This window comes from Staurois parvus, unplaced genomic scaffold (assembly GCF_062004578.1).
Source record: "Staurois parvus isolate SC_StPar_1 unplaced genomic scaffold, SC_StPar_1.0 ptg002173l, whole genome shotgun sequence".
Taxonomy (NCBI): domain Eukaryota; kingdom Metazoa; phylum Chordata; class Amphibia; order Anura; family Ranidae; genus Staurois; species Staurois parvus.
The window spans coordinates 5,421-11,936 of record NW_028319969.1 but is presented as its reverse complement, the minus strand read 5'-3'; the positions used below and the strand labels follow the sequence as shown (position 1 = coordinate 11,936).

At 52.3% G+C, this 6,516-nt stretch overlaps 1 long non-coding RNA gene across 1 annotated transcript; it reads right to left on the bottom strand.

Annotated features, from left to right (window-relative positions):
* LOC149432294 (uncharacterized) lies at positions 1–4,055 on the bottom strand. Its single transcript, XR_016309160.1, has 4 exons — positions 3,918–4,055; positions 1,266–1,436; positions 867–945; positions 1–263 (listed from the first exon to the last, which is right to left on the bottom strand). It is a non-coding gene; the product is annotated as an uncharacterized LOC149432294 (long non-coding RNA).
* Positions 4,056–6,516: the final 2,461 nt, after the last annotated feature.

Genomic DNA, 6,516 nt, shown 5'->3' with positions numbered 1-6,516 from the left:
TTAGAGAGAAAATAATCTGATTTTATTGGTGGTGTTGGTCCTCAGGGGCGGATGTTGGTCCTCGGTGAGTGTAGTGCACAGGCGGGTGGTGTCCCCAGCAGCTGATCACACAGACTCTGCAGTAGTTTTCAGTAGGATAAGTGACAAATCTCCATCTCTATGTCAGGGGGCGGACTGGCTGCGTGGGACTGCGGCTTCAGGTAAATGTCCCGGTGGGAGTGACTAAGACTTCCCGACTCCTAAATGGGCTACATGGTCCACAGCTGGAAATAACGAGAGAGAATCCCATCAATGGGTTGTGTTACAGGGGCAGCCCACCCAATCCTGATATTTCATTAAGGAATGGTCATCAAGGTCTCCTACCAATTAGGGGATTTAGGGGCTCCTGCAATCAGCTTTTTCTGAGGTTCAGGACTGAAATCCCCCCCACCCCCCTTCCAGACTCTCACTTCACCTGCAGACCCGGGAACTCAGAAAAGGGATGGTGGGAACCACTCATAATGGGCACAGTGTGGGTACAGACCCGGGAACTTGGCACAGGGATGATGGGAACCCCTCAATGGGCACAGCGGGTGTACAGACCCAGGAACTCAGCACAGGGATGGTGGGAACCCCTCATAATGGATACAGTGGGTGTACAGACCCGGGAACTCAGCACAGGGACGGTGGGAACCCCTCATAATGGGCACAGTGGGTATACAGACCCAGGAACTCAGCACAGGGACGGTGGGAACCCCTCATAATGGGCACAGTGGGTATACAGACCCAGGAACTCAGCACAGGGATGGTGGGCACAGGTTGTCTGCACTCCTATCAGGTAGGGCTTCTCCTCCTCACTCCCTCTGGGTGATGATGATGGACATTACCTGGCTGGTACTGGGATCCGGGTTCTGGGACGGACGAGGGAAGAGATTGCAGCTTCTTTTGCTCCATCTGCTGTACCACCTGCAGCCAGGAGAGATCAGTAAAGGTAGATTTGTCTCACACAATACATTTGCAGAATGCAGCCGATATACAGACTACACAGATCACAAGTGTAATAAGAACTGTCTGTGTTGTCTGAAGCCATCAGTCAGCCTGGATGGGACACCAAAAATCTGACACTGTGATTGGGCAGCACAGACAGATCATAGTGAACATTGTACGGAGTGGTTGGTGCGGCCATACGTGATGTGTGGGACACGCTGCACTGATGGCTCCCCAAGGCTTCCCTACAGGGACATCGCCCCCATCTGGCCTGGCTGATCGGTGGGGCTCACTGTTACCTGCTGCAGCTCCTGGCGTTGGGCTTGGATGTGTTGCTGTTGCTTCTCCAGTTCCTCCTGCTGTCTGTCCAGCTCCTCTTTCCTCCGCTCCAGGTCATCTTCGGTCTGAGCGATGTGCCTCTCAAACTCCAGCAGTTCCTCCTCTGTGTATGGCGGCTGCTCTTCCACCATCTGCCGGAGAGGACAAAGAGGACACACCGGTCATTATACCATCACCATGGTCCCCACACCAATCACCACATTGACCACCAGACTGGTCCCCACACCAATCACCACAATGGACACCAGACTGGTCACCACACCAATCACCACAATGGTCACCAGACTGGTCCCCACACCAATCACCACAATGGACACCAGACTGGTCACCACACCAATCACCACAATGGTCACCACAATGGTCACCAGACTGGTCACCATACCAATCACCACAATGGTCACCAGACTGGTCCCCACACCAATCACCACAATGGTCACCAGACTGGTCCCCACACCAATCACCACAATGGTCACCAGACTGGTCCCCACACCAATCACCACAATGGACACCAGACTGGTCCCCACACCAATCACCACAATGGACACCAGACTGGTCACCACACCAATCACCACAATGGACACCAGACTGGTCACCACACCAATCACCACAATGGACACCAGACTGGTCACCACACCAATCACCACAATGGTCACCAGACTGGTCCCCACACCAATCACCACAATGGTCACCAGACTGGTCACCACACCAATCACCACATTGACCACCAGACTGGTCACCACACCAATCACCACAATGGACACCAGACTGGTCACCACACCAATCACCACAATGGTCACCAGACTGGTCCCCACACCAATCACCACAATGGTCACCAGACTGGTCACCACAATGGACACCACACCAATCACCACAATGGACACCAGACTGGTCACCACAATGATCACCAGACTGGTCCCCACACCAATCACCACAATGGACACCAGACTGGTCACCACACCAATCGCCACAATAGACACCATACCAATCGCCACAAAAATCACCAGACTGGTCACACCAATCACCACAATGATAACCAGCCTGGTCACCACACCAATCAATGATCACTAGACTGATCACCACACCAATCAATGATCACTAGACTGGTCACCACACCAATCACCACAAAGATCACCAGACTTATCACCACACCAACAACAATGGTCACCAGACTAGTCCCCATATCAATCACAATGGTCACCAGACTGGTCACCATACCAATCAAATGATCACCAGACTGGTCACCACACCAATTGCCACATTGATCACCAGACAGATCACACCAAACACAATGATTACTAGACTAGTCACCACACCAATCACCGCATTGATCACTATACCAATAAATGATCACCAGACTGGCCACCACACCAATCACAATGGTCACCAGACTAGTCACCATACCAATTGCCACCGTGATCACCAGACTGATCACCACACCAATCACAATGGTCACTAGACTAGTCACCACACCAATCACCACATTGACCACCAGACTGGTCACCACACCAATCACCACAATGGACACCAGACTGGTCACCACACCAATCACCACAATGGTCACCAGACTGGTCCCCACACCAATCACCACAATGGTCACCAGACTGGTCACCACAATGGACACCACACCAATCACCACAATGGACACCAGACTGGTCACCACAATGATCACCAGACTGGTCCCCACACCAATCACCACAATGGACACCAGACTGGTCACCACACCAATCGCCACAATAGACACCATACCAATCGCCACAAAAATCACCAGACTGGTCACACCAATCACCACAATGATAACCAGCCTGGTCACCACACCAATCAATGATCACTAGACTGATCACCACACCAATCAATGATCACTAGACTGGTCACCACACCAATCACCACAAAGATCACCAGACTTATCACCACACCAACAACAATGGTCACCAGACTAGTCCCCATATCAATCACAATGGTCACCAGACTGGTCACCATACCAATCAAATGATCACCAGACTGGTCACCACACCAATTGCCACATTGATCACCAGACAGATCACACCAAACACAATGATTACTAGACTAGTCACCACACCAATCACCGCATTGATCACTATACCAATAAATGATCACCAGACTGGCCACCACACCAATCACAATGGTCACCAGACTAGTCACCATACCAATTGCCACCGTGATCACCAGACTGATCACCACACCAATCACAATGGTCACTAGACTAGTCACCACACCAATCACCACAATGATCACCATACCAATAAATGATCACCAGACTGATCACCACACCAATCACAATGGTCACCAGACTGGTCACCACACCAATCACCACAATGGTCAGATCTACAGAACATTCTCTGTACGCAGGGACAGTTCTGGACAATATCCACAAACATGTTTTCACTCTTTTGGTTTTCCTTCAAAACTCGATGTTTTTCAGTTCCTCCAGTAGCAGGATTCTTGTATTGTCCCAGGAGGGGGGAGAACAGAGAGAGGGCTCCAGGACCGTTGGGGGGAAGGGATTGGCGCTCGGGTCAGTGGCATCAGTTGGACTCATTAAGATGAATCAGAATACATTGACAGGAACATTTAACCCATGACCTCCCACTGACCTGCATCAAGTGGGTTCTGCGGGTCACACTTGTCTAGGATTGCAAAACCCTAGGAAGCAAATAAAAGGTCACCGACACCCGTCCCGAATTGTATGTCCACATACTAGAGGCAACTAGAACAGAGACACGTGACAAAGACGTCTCTGAATGAATGTGAGCTATTGGGGAGATCTTCCAATGTTTGACCCCCAGAAGAAGCGAGGAGACTCCGAACTACACCGAATACTGTACGTGCAGCACAGGAGACCCCCAGAGCAGGACGGGGGGGGGGGGGGGCAGATCTATCCCATAAACTACAGAAATAGAAGTCATATAATATGTCGTTCCAACCCGGCACTCGGTGCTGCCAACAAAGACAAGTCTGTCAGCTGCACCAAACATAGAATGAGGAGTCCAGCCACTGAAGGGGTCTCTAGCAGCCCATCACAACCCCCCACAACCAATATGACGGGATCTCTAGCAGCCCATCACAACCCCCCACAACCGATGTGACGGGATCTCTAGCAGCCCATCACAACCCCCCACAACCAATATGACGGGATCTCTAGCAGCCCATCACTACCCCCCACAACCGATGTGACGGGGTCTCTAGCAGCCTATCACTACCCCCCCCACAACCGATATGACGGGGTCTCTAGCAGCCTATCACTACCCAACCAGAACCGATGACGGGGTCTCTAGCAGCCTATCACTACCCCCCCACATCCGATGTGACGGGGTCTCTAGCAGCCCATCACTACCCCCCACAACCAATATGACGGGGTCTCTAGCAGCCTATCACTACCCCCCCACAACCGATGTGCCGGGGTCTCTAGCAGCCCATCACTACCCCTCACAACCGATGTGACAGGGTTTCTAGCAGAGCATCACTACCCCCCCACAACCAATGTGACGGGGTCTCTAGCAGCCCATCACTACCCCCCACAACTGATGTGACGGGGTTTCTAGCAGCCTATCACTACCCCCCCACAACCGATGTGACGGGGTCTATAGCAGTCCATCACTACACCCCCCCCCACAACCGATGTGACGGGGTCTCTAGCAGTCCATCACTAACCCCCCAACTGATGTGATGGGGTCTCGAGCAGTCTATCACTACCGCCCACAACCGATATGACGGGGTCTCTAGCAGCCCATCACTACCCCCCACAACCGATGTGACGGGGTCTCTAGCAGTCCATCACTACCCCCCACAACCGATGTGACGGGGTCTCTAGCAGTCCATCACTAACCCCCCCACAACTGATGTGATGGGGTCTCGAGCAGTCTATCACTACCGCCCACAACCGATATGACGGGGTCTCTAGCAGCCCATCACTACCCCCCACAACCGATGTGACGGGGTCTCTAGCAGCCCATCACTACCCCCCCCCCCCCACAACCGATGTGACGGGGTCTCTAGCAGCCCATCACTACCCCCCACAACCGATGTGACGGGGTCTCTAGCAGCCCATCACTACCCTCCACCAAACAATATGATGGGATCTCTAGCAGCGTATCACTAACCCCCCCTTCCCTATATGACGGGTGTCTAGCAGGCTGCCACTGTCCCCGCCTCCTCCTGGGTGACGGCCTGTAGCAGGGTAGGGTTGCTCATCAGCTGTGATAGTCATCAGTCAGCTGTCCTTGGTCATGTGTCATTCATCAGAAAGTCTTTGCATACTTGACGCTGTGCCTGTCCCCAGCAGGGCAGTTTGTGTTCTGTATGTCGCTAGGCTCCCTAGTTATGGGAATCGAGTTGCTGGGTGATGTATGTCCTCTCCGTGTGGAGCTCAGCATACATACACACGTAGAGTACAGAGACATCCATTGCCGTGACACCGCCCTGTAGCCGGGTGCAACCTGCTCTGTGTATAGACTGATAATCCTTTATCTGCCACAACTCGCCCGACCATCCACCTCTTCCATATACTGTCATTTCTACATGTAGACGTGCGGCAGATATCAGACCCCGCTTTATTCTCCTCCCCTGTACATGTAGACGTGCGGCAGATATCGGACCCCACTTTATTCTCCTCCCCTGTACATGTAGACGTGCGGCAGATATCAGACCCCGCTTTATTCTCCTCCCCTGTACATGTAGACGTGCGGCAGATATCGGACCCCGCTTTATTCTCCTCCCCTGTACATGTAGACGTGTGGCAGATATCGGACCCCGCTTTATTCTCCTCCTGTACATGTAGACGTGCGGCAGATATCGGACCCCGCTTTATTCTCCTCCTGTACATGTAGACGTGCGGCAGATATCAGACCCCGCTTTATTCTCCTCCTGTACATGTAGACATGCAGCAGATATCAGACCCCGCTTTATTCTCCTCCTGTACATGTAGACGTGCGGCAGATATCAGACCCCGCTTTATTCTCCTCCTGTACATGTAGACGTGCGGCAGATATCAGACCCCGCTTTATTCTCCTCCTGTACATGTAGACGTGCGGCAGATATCAGACCCAGCTTTATTCTCCTCCTGCACAGTAGACGTGCGGCAGATATCAGACCCCGCTTTATTCTCCTCCTGTACAGTGTCATTGTTCTGCAGATTTACGCTCTATCATTTAGTAAGAGATCGGAGCTCTGTGGGGTCATACCATCTCTTCCAGA